The following is an 11,988-nucleotide window of genomic DNA, read 5'->3' as shown; positions in this document are numbered from 1 at the left end:
ATGAAGTGGTGGGACCGGATGCCATGATCTTCATTTTCTGAATGTTGAGCTTTAAGCCAACTTTTTCACTCCGGTAAATATATATTATGGTGCTTACCAATGATAAACAGATTAGAGAGAGAGACAGAAAGGGGAAAAAGAAAGGAAATGGACAGATCACTAATATGAACTGTAACCCTGTTCCTAACTCTTCCTTGCTTCTCCATGTGGGCTGGGCCAGATGCTCACCCTCCCGACGAAGGTAAGACCTCTGGAAATGCTGTCTCTCATGTGCTAGAGAGACATGTGTGCAGGCACAGAGCCTTGGCAGCTACAAGGCAGCATAAGCAACAACATATGCCTCTTACAGAGTCCGTTGCCATGTGTAGACAGTCAGGCTGCAGGAGCGAGCCTCCCCCTGGGTTGGAGGGCAGCTCTTCCCTACCTACACCCAGAAGGCCAGACTCCACGAGCCCCACCCCACCTTTCCCCGCCTCTCCTTCCTGCAGGCTGCTTTGTTGGTGTCTGATGCTGACAGAGAAATTCGCAGGTAAGAATTTATTATTCACTCATTTATTCAGCATTTTCCCTCCAGTGAGAAGAGAACTGCTCATATCCAAAAATATCTAATCCCAATAGGGAGTTTGTGTCCTATCAAAGCAAAATCCTCAATACATGAAATCTGAGATCTCGCCCATTTAATGAATTCCTTATAATTTTTAAATAGCATATATTATTTTAATGCTTTACCCAGTTGGAAAGTTACTGAGGGATAAATTGGCAGCACCTCTGTTTTCTTTTGAGAAAACAAATTCATAAAAATAAAGGGTTCAACATTTATTTTGTGTTATTATTTTGGCAGCTTTCTTTTTATGACCAAATTCTGAGTTGTCTTATGTTGTCTGAATTCTAAAAAGATTCAATTGATCACAGAAAAATTTTCTTAAAGATTTGCTTTGCCATTTTTTTCTCTGGCTAATCCCTGGGTGGTTTTATTCAGTACTTACTATTTAAAGGACCTAATTTACTTTTTATGGCCCATCACTAATATCCAAGATAGTATCCAATTCCTTAATTCTGAACTCTGCCTTGAGTGACAGCCAAACTAAACGAAATGAAAATATCTTGGGCAGTCTTTGTTTACATACGGTGGCAGAATTAACTCTAAGTTACACGGATCACTGCACTGGGGATACTCCGAGTCGCTGCTCTGTATGTGCCTGCCAGAAGCCTTCTACTCCCAACACTTCAGGTAAAACAAGACATTGTGAGCACCTGCTCTGAGCAAAACATGGTGCTGGCAATACACAGGTGGGTCAGGCTCAGTGCCTGATTTGACGGGCCTGGTTGGAATAGGGTCTTGACCTGTGCTGTCCCTGCTTACTCTGTCTCTGGGGGCAAAGAGTTCTCGCTCTTGCTGTTTTTCAGGAGACAGACTCCTATTCTTGTCCAGTACATCTATTAAATGTTTATCTTCGTAGGTCTGTCTGTGTTGCTGCAGATGGCAAAATTTCATTCTTTTTGATGTCTGAGTTATTTTCTATTGTATGTATATATGTACCACATCTTCTTTACCCATTCATTTGTTGATGGACATTTAGGTTGCTTCCATATCTTGGCTATTGTGAATAGTGCTGCCCTTTCGAATTAAGAGTTTTGTTTAGATATATGCCCAGGAGTGGGATTGCTGGATCATACAGAGTTTTAAGGACCTCCACACTGTTCTCCCAGAGAAGGCAATGGCACCCCACTCCAGTACTCTTGCCTGGAAAATCCCATGGACAGAGGAGCCTGGTGGGCTGCAGTCCATGGGGTCACTAGAGTCGGACACGACTGAGCGACTTCACTTTCACTTTTCAGTCTCATGCATTGGAGAAGGAAATGGCAACCCACTCCAGTGTTCTTGCCTGGAGAATCCCAGGGATGGGGGAGCCTGGTGGGCTGCCATCTATGGGGTTGCACAGAGTCCGACACAACTGAAGCGACTTAGCAGCAGCAGCAGCACCATACTGTTCTCCATAGTGGCTGTACCAATTGACATTTCTACCAACAGTGTAGAGGCGTCGGTCCCTTTTCTTTGAATTTACTGTTAATGTGCATATAGTACAATTCATTTTGTGTGTGTACATTTCTGTACACTTTGAGAGATGCACAGAGTCATAGATGCACCACCATGAGGACCCAGAAGCAACCACTCCATCCCAGAGAAAGCTCCCGCTTTCTCTGCCCTTTGTCGTCAGCTCCCTCCTTCCCACCGACCCCTAGCAACTGCCTCCTGTTCTCCGTTACTGTTGTTTTATCTGCAAAGTTTGTGTTTATCAGTGGGTTTCAGAAGGGAAGCATCCACTTTGAAGTCATGCTTTGTGTCGTTAGTGTGCTGGGCTCTCCACAGTCAGGGTCGTTCTCTGATGTCTGTCAGTTGGAAAGGGGAGAGCCATGGAATACTCTAAGGGCCTTTTAAGTTTCAGTCTCCTTCTTCCGGATTATGTAAGAGTGTCAGTGGGAGAGATGCGAGGGCACCAGGTGGCTGTCCATGTCTGGCTGGAGCTCAGAGAATGGCTCTGGGAGCAGGGCTATCGCCCTGCTCACACAGAGCATTGTCTGGATACCCACCCACGTGCTTGGCACATAGCACACACTATGGAAAGGTTTTCATCAGTGATGGATAAGGGGGAGGAGTTTGTGGGCCTATTGGCCTAAAATATGTAGGGAGCACTGACTTACATCATTGAAATAATCATTGATCACTATTGATTTTTTAAATAATTCCATTTTTACAAAGCCTTAGTTCCATTTGGGTTCAATTATTTGGGGAGAAATCTCATCTCCCACCTTCTTGTAATTAAAAAACATGTTCTTTTTAGATGATTTCAAAATGTTCTTCTCCAACTCCCAAGCTTGCTGGCTTGGCTGACTTGATGTGACTCGGCATCACTGGAATAGAAGAACATGTGTGGCTTTGGGAATTCAGGTGAAGTGGAACTGGAGCAGATTAAGGCAGCATAGAGACACTGAACCTTGGAGGACCATTTTAACAGGAGTGTTTTAATGCTAATACTTAGCTCCAGCTGGGAGGGGTTACAAGAATTATAGGCAAATGTCCAAGTTATCGTTATGAAATTGTTGGCAGGGTTCTCCCAAAATAATCCAAGGCAAAAAAATTCTGGCCTTTGGTGACTAACAGTTTTTGTCAACAAATTCGAGTTTTTCCAGCTTCCTCTCAGTCACGTGAACCCAAAAGGCAACAGCTGGTAGGTCATGGGTCAACTGCTGTGCACCTGTGCTGGCTTGTCTCCTGGGTGGATTCACTGACTTTTAATCTGTAGAGACTTGAGTAGTCAATTAGGTTAAATTCTAGTGATTCTTTTGCATAATACAATAATGCCTAGATTCTAGACCAATGCCAAAAACTGGGTCATGTGATTCTTTAGTACAACAGGAAAATACCTTTTGTTAGTAGCCTGTTTACTCACATCCAAATAAAGAACAGACTACATTAACTTGATAAATTATAATTAAGAAAAAAATCTTAAAGCATTGTTTCAATTCATTGCATATTCCATGAGAAATTTTTTGTTAGTCCACATGATCCAGAAAATTCCCAGCTTCCTGGAATTGTAGATACATATGTGTATAGATACTACCCTTCTGTAGTATTAATATCAGGCCCACATTTGGAAGAGGGGGACAACTCATAGCTGATAATAGTTCAGAAAGTAGAGAAACTAGTTTATAGGCTCAGTTCATTTTTCCTACTGTGGACATTCATGGTTAAGGGGGCTACATCAGGTCTGTGAGTCAAATAGAATATTGGCATTTCCTTAAAATCTTAGATAAAGTAAAAGAACATCATATTTCAGAATTATACATCTTAAGTCTGTCATAGCCCTCAAATTGATGTTCATTTTTCCCAGTTCACAGTGTACAGTTCCATTCACAATATAGAGTTCACTGCGTTTTTATAGTTTTGCATGTTAATCCCATTATTTTGTCACATATTACAGAGTTGAATGCTAAAGCATCATTAGACCAAGCACTTATCTCAGGTGCCTGGGACAGGGCTGAGTTAAGCCTTTGCACTGTTCCATGTCTGTGTCAGGCATTTACCAGGCCTGCCTTGTTGTTTTTTCCGTCTTCTTTACCTTCTGAGCCACCAGGGAAGCCTGCCCTAAGTGAATGTCTTGTACCAAAACTCAAATTGCCTTCTGATTGGAATCTGAGTCTCTCCTCACACCAACACAGTGTTGGGTCCCAAATTGTATACCGTTACAGTCCTAATTTTTCCATTTGACTACATCTGTCTAGGTGGATCTTCCCTGTAACTCAGATGGTAAAGAATCTGCCTGCAATGCAGGAGACCTGGGTTCGATCCCTGGGTCAGGAAGATGCTCTGGAGAAGGGAATGGCAATCCACTCCAGTATTCTTGCCTGCAGAATCCCATGGACAGAGGAGCCTGGCAGGCTATAGTTCGTGGGGTCCCAAAGAGTCGGACACAACTGAGCAGCTAACACTGCTACACTGCACTGCTCTAGGTGGAAGATGATGGAAAAATCTTGTGAAACTCCTAATGAAAAGCCTTGGAGGTTTTTACTCTCTGCACACTGAACAACTGCTTGCTGGGAATTGTTCCTTGGATTCCTTTCCTGGGATAGAATGTAACATATTCCAGCTGGCACTGTTCAAGGCAAGAAAATAGATCATGATTAAGTCGATGAATGACTCCGAACCTCTCACTGCTTCTTGGGAATTCTCCCTTTGAGCACACTGCCTAGGACAAGTCTATGTACCAAGTAAAGAATTTGTTCCATTTGACCACAAGTGTAGTGTGTTCTCAGGGAAGGCGATGGCACCCCACTCCAGTACTCTTGCCTGGAAAATCCCATGGATGGAGGAGCCTGGTAGGCTGCAGTCCATGGGGTCTCGAACAGTCGGACACGACTGAGCGACTTCACTTTCACTTTTCCGTTTCATGCATTGGAGAAGGAAATGGCACCCCACTCCAGTACTCTTGCCTGGAAAATCCCATGGATGGAGGAGCCTGGTAGGCTGCAGTCCATGGGGTCTCGAAGAGTCGGACACAACTGAGCAACTTCACTTTCACTTTTCCCTTTCATGCATTGGAGAAGGAAATGGCAACCCACTCCAGTGTTCTTGCCTGGAGAATCCCAGGGACGGGGGAGCCTGGTGGGCTGCCGTCTCTGGGGTCGCACAGAGTCGGACACGACTGAAGTGACTTAGCAGTAGCAGCAGTAATGTATTCTGCAGTGTACAAGGTTTTCTCCTCCTCCTGCTTCCTCTTCTCTTTTTAACCTGTCTCCCCACAACCTCTTTTTTTTTTTTTTTTTTAAACTTCAGATTGGCCATTTCCTCCATAAATGTTCTTTATGCCAGCCGGATATGGGCCTGGCTAAGGTAGCAAGCACCAAGTCTCCCCTATAGCTGATTTTCCGGTGCGCAAAGGAAGATGTGAGGAAAAGAAAAGGACACCCTACACACCTGGGAAGACAGAACACTTGCCCCACACACAGAAGACAAGGTCAGGACAGTACATGTATTGTCTGTGTCAAGCACCACTGACACCACACACACACACATACACCCCCCACAATCTTGGACTAAGCCTTTGCTGTCTGGTATGGAAGCCGCAACCTTCATATAGTTATTGAACCCCTGAATGTGACTTGTCTGAATTGAGACTCACCGTAGGTATAAAATGCATGCACACTAGGAAGACTAGCATAAAATGTGAACTTTTTCCCAAATAATTTTATATTGACTGCATACTAAACTGATCACATTTTCAGTATATTGGGTTAAATAAAATATAATGTTAAAATTAATTTAACCTATTTTTCATATTGCTACTAAAAAAACATTTATGGGCTTCCCCAATGGCTCAGCAGGTAAAGAATCTGCCTGCCAATGCAGGAGACACGGGTTTGATCCCAGGAGCATCCCCTGGAGGAGGAAATGGCAACCCACTCCAGTATTCTTGCCTGGGAAATCCTGCGGACAGAGGAACTTGGTGGGCTACAGTCCATGCGGTCACAAAAGAGTCAGTCACGACTGAGCAACTACATACTAAAACATTTAAAACTCCATACATGACTTGCATTTTACTTCCATAGGACAAGTGGAGCACTAAACAGTTGCTTACCTGCTTTTGTTTCCCTGACTGGACTCACTTGTACGCTTTTAAACTTCCCCAAAACAGGGTCAGCTCGGCTGTACTCCCCTGCTACACCCCAGCCCCTAACAACCTATTTGGAGCACTTTCAGCTCTGAGCTCAGGTCACCTCAGTGAGTCCTGCCATCCCGAGGGCTGTGAGGGTTCCTGAAATTCTCGTTCCCCTGAGGGAATCCAGGGGCACCCAGTCCCAGACCAGCAGTGGTCTGTCCCTGGTGCGCCCTCATGCCCTGCCAGGGAACCCTCGCATCCAGGGCAACCCATGGCCCCCGAACTGAGAAACACAGACCTTATACAGGAGATACGCTTTCACTCAGGGCACAAGAATTCCTTCAGGGAGACGAGAGGATGCTGAGGGGCGGGACAGAGGGCCGACAGGACACACGGGATGAGCAGAACCTGACTCCATCTGTCCACGGAGAGTAGGTGTAACTTCCACATACTCCTCAGGACACGGGCAGGTTTGTGAAGCATCGGCCCCATCTGCACACCGGCACGTGGGGCGGAGCCTCTCCTGGCTCGAGGTCCAGCCTCGCCTCTCCCTCCCCCAAGCCCCCAGAGCTCTGCCCACTCACAAGAGGCCGGAGAGTGTCTGGTGCTTCTTTCCTGGTGACCCGCTCCATGTGTACTGTGTCACATTGGTCTTTGTTCCCCACGGCCTCTCCTCTGTCTGTCATCTTGCAGGCAGAGACGCTGACACCGGTGTTCTGGATGGACTGTCTTCACAAGGGTTCCTCACAGTGGACGGCCTGGAAGTACAGAGATGGAGTTTCCCTCTGCAGAAGGCCAGCAGTCTCCCTTCCCACCAGACAACCCTTGCCTTCCTTGAGCTCACAGTGCCTTTCCTGTAATGTCAGCTGCTGCTGTGCAGCTGTCACCCTATGGGGACTGAGGCTGGGAGCTGCCTCAAGGAAAGACTGGCACTCAGACGGTTGCTATGACTAAGCCTTTATCTCTGACCCAGGGCCCTGTGTCTCCTGCCAGCACTGAGAACACTGGCATGCTGGCTCCTCACTCACAAGTAGGGGGAATCTCAGACATTCCACAGTTCTCAACAGGACCTTAATGCTGGAAATCTAAATGCACGTGGGCAAGGAGCAAGTGTGGGAGCCTAGGGAACAAGGTGAAGGGAATGGGTTCCAGAATCCAGCTGTGGTATATAGACTCCTAATTGCCATTAAATATTTGTTCTCACTTTTTTTCTTTGTAAAAATAATCCTATCGTTTTAGCTGAGAACATTATGGCTAGCTAAAATCATACATTTCTGTCTGTTTTGTAGCCAGACCTGGCAAATCACGGAGTTCTAGCTGAGGAGACATAAGTGGAAGTGGAAGAGAGTGTTCCTTCATTCTTGCTCCCTTTTTCTTTTTGCTCCCTGGACTGCAGATATAATTGTTGGCACTCCAGCAGCCATACTGGGCCATGAGGTGAATTTGAAAATAGAATTCATGCATAGTGAGTAACAAGATAGGAGGAGCAGAAGCCCTTGACACCAGGAAGCCACCAAACCATCCATGACCATCCTGACCTCTTTTCATGAGAGAAAAATAAACTATTTTCTTTAAACCAGTGCTGTTCTGGATCTTCTAGCAATCTAATCCTAACTAATACACAAACAATTTTCAGTAAGAGTAGAGTATATTATAAATCACATTTCCTAGGAAAGGTGCCATCCTATGTCTGTTTGACAGTTAAAACGTTGAAAAGTGAGGGCAACAATTAAATCACATGCATGTCTCCATGCAACCCAAGAGCAAACCCATTTTAAACAATTGAATTCAGTTCTATTTTATGAAGAACTTACTCTTACACATGTGAATAGCATGTCTTAGCAATACTTACCTCAACCTACTTAGGAGTGGCTTGTTTCAAATATTTTCTAACACTTTGAACATAGACATTTTATCACCTTAAAAAAGATTTCTTAGGTACTTTGAAAATGTTTCATAACACTGCATGCTGCCAGCACTGCCCAATTCAGGCTGGGCCTGTCAGCCAAGCTTGGCATCCGTCCTGTTGTACCCCAGTCAGCCCTGATTTTAATTTCTTGGGCCAACCCCACCAGCACCACACCCTAGGGCCTTGCCTCCAGGTGACCACTGCTGCCGTCGGCTGCCTTGTGCAGAAGTGTGGTCCTCAATAAACCCTTGCGTAGGATGTGGAGAAGGAGCAGGGCGGGGCAGCGCTAAGAGCACGCGTGTTCTAGAGTCTACCCCGGTCCCTGGGGTCCTAGCCACGCTGCTGTCAGGAATGCATGGGCATTCTGTCTCCATGCCCTCACCTGACAGAGAAGGAATGATACACGGGCTTTGAGGTTTGACTGAGTAATTCATGAGGAAGAGCTCTGTAACTAGAAGGGCCGGATCGTGTCACAAGCTGTGAAGTTGGGATTCCTGACAGAAATCCAATGGGAAAAAGGCAACCAAGGGCTCAGCCTACTGGGCATAGATTGATTTTATAGGGGTGTCAGCCTCTATTACCAGTGACTTCCTGGGGGTCTATCAACCCAAACCTACTAGGATCTTCCTTGGAGAAGGAGAATCTCAGAGGAACTATTTCCTTCTCAAACACCATGAGGAGAACTTAAATGTTTTCCCGGAGTTCCTGGTCAGGACTTTAGAGAGAAGACCAGGGTTCTGACACAGGGCTGCCAACGTCACACGCAGGGGCTCCCTGATTCGGGCTGACTCGCCAACCCGCTCACCCCTGGTAGGTGGCTTCAGTTTACATCCCATCTTTGCTGTTCACTCTCACGTGAGCCTGCTTCCATAACCAAACTTCAGTTTCCTCATCTACAAAATGGGAATACCAAAACATACTAGATGCTTGTTACCCTCAATCCCATTCCTCCTAGTTTGTCAAAAAAAAGAATATCTACAAGATCAGAGACCACTGGTTCATGTGCTGGAGACTTGGGGACTGGGCCTCACTTCCAGCATCCTCGCAGGGCCAGGAAGAGATGAAAGCTGATTTAGAGATGTGCCCTGGAGAAACAGCTTCAAACATTGTGTAGGATGGGACTCTTGGATGACCTCAAACCAAAGAGACAGGATTGTGAGGTAGACAAAGTCTGTTTTTAGTTCCTTTGTCTCCTAATTCCAGGGCCCTTCTCCCTCCTGAGAAGGTGTCCCTTCTTGGACACCAAGGGACTTGGTGTCCCTTGGCTGCTCGTGGAGGCACTGGATTGTCTTCCCCTCCTGCAGAAGCCCAGTGGGCAGGGTAGGTCTCAGCCCCAACCGTCTCATCTCACCCATCCTCATCACAACTTCCTTATGCCCAAAGCTACCCTCAGTTCAGATGCTTCTCGAGGAAGTTAAGGAGCTAGTAAGCTTCTTGGACTTCCCCTGTTCAAGATAGTTTGCAGTTCCTCCTGTAGGAGATTTTAAGGCTAAGGCACCACCAAGAAGCCCTTTTCCTATCTTTCCTAATCCCATCTTGAACCCACATGTGAGAAGATTTTGATTTGCCAAAGAGGCGAAGTAAAAAGCAGCCACTCAGTGCTTGCCATTGGCTGAAGCCACCAGCACTGCCTGAGCCTCACTTGAGCTCTGTCGGTGGCTTGTGAACCTGTTACTAGGTTTCTGAGATTAGCCTTCAGGAATTTCTAACTTAAAAAAAAAAAGGATTTTGAAAATAGGCTGGTATGGTACCGTTTTTTTAAGGCTATAAACTATGTAAGGGTCCACTTAGCCTACCAACAGGAGAGGCAGATCTTAGCCCAAAGCACTGCCTCTGCATTCCCTGGTCTAAGACAGGAGATGTTGAAAAAGCAGGGGAAGTCCTTTCAGCCCTAAAGGTTGGGAACAAATCAGTGCTGAAGTGGCAAAATAAAACCACCCATCAAGAAAGCTGCCAAAGGACCCAGCCCACCTCAAAGGCCTCTCCCCCCACCCCCTGAAAACAGTGTAGCAAGAAAGCTGGCCCCCGCCTGCCTGCCCAGCATGGGCACACGGGACAGCAAGCAGCCAGGTAGGAGGGGAAATCCCTGGTCACAGGACCCAGGGAAAGATGCTCAAGAGTGGAGACATTTGTGGGCCATTGGAGCCAAGGGGATGATGCCAGGGTTGCTGGGTCGCTGCAGATGGAGTCCTGATGCTCTGTGACAAGCTGAGCTGACTGCTGGGAGGCCCCCCACAGAGACCCCACACAAGCTTTCCATGCCCCATCCCACACCCCGCCCCACAAAAAGCCCTTATCGTCTGTCACCTGGGTATTTTCAGCCACACTTGGCTACAGGGAGGAACACACAGTATCATCCTTGACTACAAAGGACATCAGGGCCAGAACTCAGGCCTTTGAGCTTGAAGATAGCCTTGTTAGCTACTGTGGAGGCCAGATCCTCTATTGTCAGTAGAGCTTCTCAAGTTATTTATACCTGCGGTGACTCACATGACATCACACACCCCCACCCCCATGCTCCTGCTTTTGGCTGCTTCCCTGTGACACCTCAGAGTGAAAGTGAGCCTGTTGTGCACAGTGGCACTTCCAGCATTGGCTGGATGACCACTGTGGGATTGAAGCCTTGCATTCTGGCAGCCTCTCCACCTCAGCCCATCTCTAATTCCCTGGGGAACTGAATCCATGGCACAGAACACTATCTCATCCTTCATTATGGAAACTCTGAAAGCCTCCCAATAGGATAAATCACTCCGTGAGACTCCTTCAACACCCAGGCTCGACCATGCCCGCAAAGAGTCTTGAAGAACCTGCACAAGGAGTCTGTTGTAAGCATGTACAAATAGATGACACAATTCCAAGGCTTACACCCTCCGCCAAGTTAAACTGCTGCAGAGCAGCTGTGCAGATGTGAAGTGATGCCTGGCACCTCCGGAGATCCATAAATCAGCCCCGGCGCACTTTCATCCAATTAGAAGAGTCTTAGAAGAAAAATCTGCAAATTAAGATGTGTCTAAAACATGGAATGACATCGCCCTCCCTCTCCAAATGCAAAAATAAATACTAATAAGTCTTCATTTTGCTGGGGCTTCTTTTCAAGGGACATGAGTTTTCCAGCACCTGAATCTTGGCAGAAAACCTCGTTCTGAAGAGAGTCGCATCGGGCAGGTTGGTTTATCTTTCTGTATGTTGCAGGCAAAAGAGAGATGATTCAACCTGAGAGGCAGCTGTTCTTCAAAAGGAGTTAACGGGTAAGCCAGAGGCCAAACTTTCCGTGAAAATTATACGTTCCGGGCCCTGTCTCTGCGCAGTCTGTCCCTTTGTTCTGACTTGTTCATCTGCAGCACAGTGATACATGGCAGAGGTCAGATGGCCAGGCCAGCAGATGCCTCTCTCCAGCTTTGGTTGGCCTTGGGTGAATAAGCTTAGCTGGAGAAGTCAGGTCAGACTAAGACGGAGTGAAGTTGCATTATTAAGAATGCTGAAGTGGTCACCCCAGTAGGAGACTGAGTTTTAGGTTACTGGGGAAAGCGGAATCATCTTTGAGTCTAAACAACCTGATAACTCTCAGCTTCTCTTTAGCTGAGCCATGTCAACACAGACAATCCAGTCCACAGCCTGAATGACCCTAGGATGGCATAGAGGCTGCCACTAACATAAGTTAATTGAGCCTTTGCTTTGTGCTCAGTATGGCACTCTGTACTGAGTAGGGATAAAAAGGAAAGTGTAATTAAGTCCTCATTTTATTAAAAAAAAATATTTGTATTTATTTATTTGGTTGTGCCAGGTCTTAGCAGCAGCATGTGGGATCTAGTTCCCTGACTAGGGATCAAACCCAGGCCACCTGCATTGGGAGCACGGCGTCTTAGCCCTGCAGCACCAGGGAAGTTCCCCTTGCTTTCTTTTAATTCTCCTTTGCAGAGT

At 46.5% G+C, this 11,988-nt stretch overlaps 1 long non-coding RNA gene across 1 annotated transcript in view; it reads left to right on the top strand.

The window, feature by feature from the left end:
- LOC104988803 overlaps positions 1-10,048 on the top strand; it is a 40,931-nt gene extending 30,883 nt beyond the window's left edge. The window contains exons 2-3 of the long non-coding RNA XR_825284.1: positions 489-529; positions 6,852-10,048. This is a non-coding gene — a long non-coding RNA (uncharacterized LOC104988803). The remainder of the gene's footprint in view (positions 1-488; positions 530-6,851) is intronic.
- The last annotated feature ends 1,940 nt before the right edge of the window (positions 10,049-11,988 follow it).

This window comes from Bison bison, unplaced genomic scaffold (assembly GCF_000754665.1).
Source record: "Bison bison bison isolate TAMUID 2011002044 unplaced genomic scaffold, Bison_UMD1.0 scf7180017864143, whole genome shotgun sequence".
In the NCBI taxonomy this organism is placed as follows: Eukaryota; Metazoa; Chordata; class Mammalia; order Artiodactyla; family Bovidae; genus Bison; species Bison bison.
This window is presented reverse-complemented; position numbering and strand designations above follow the sequence as displayed.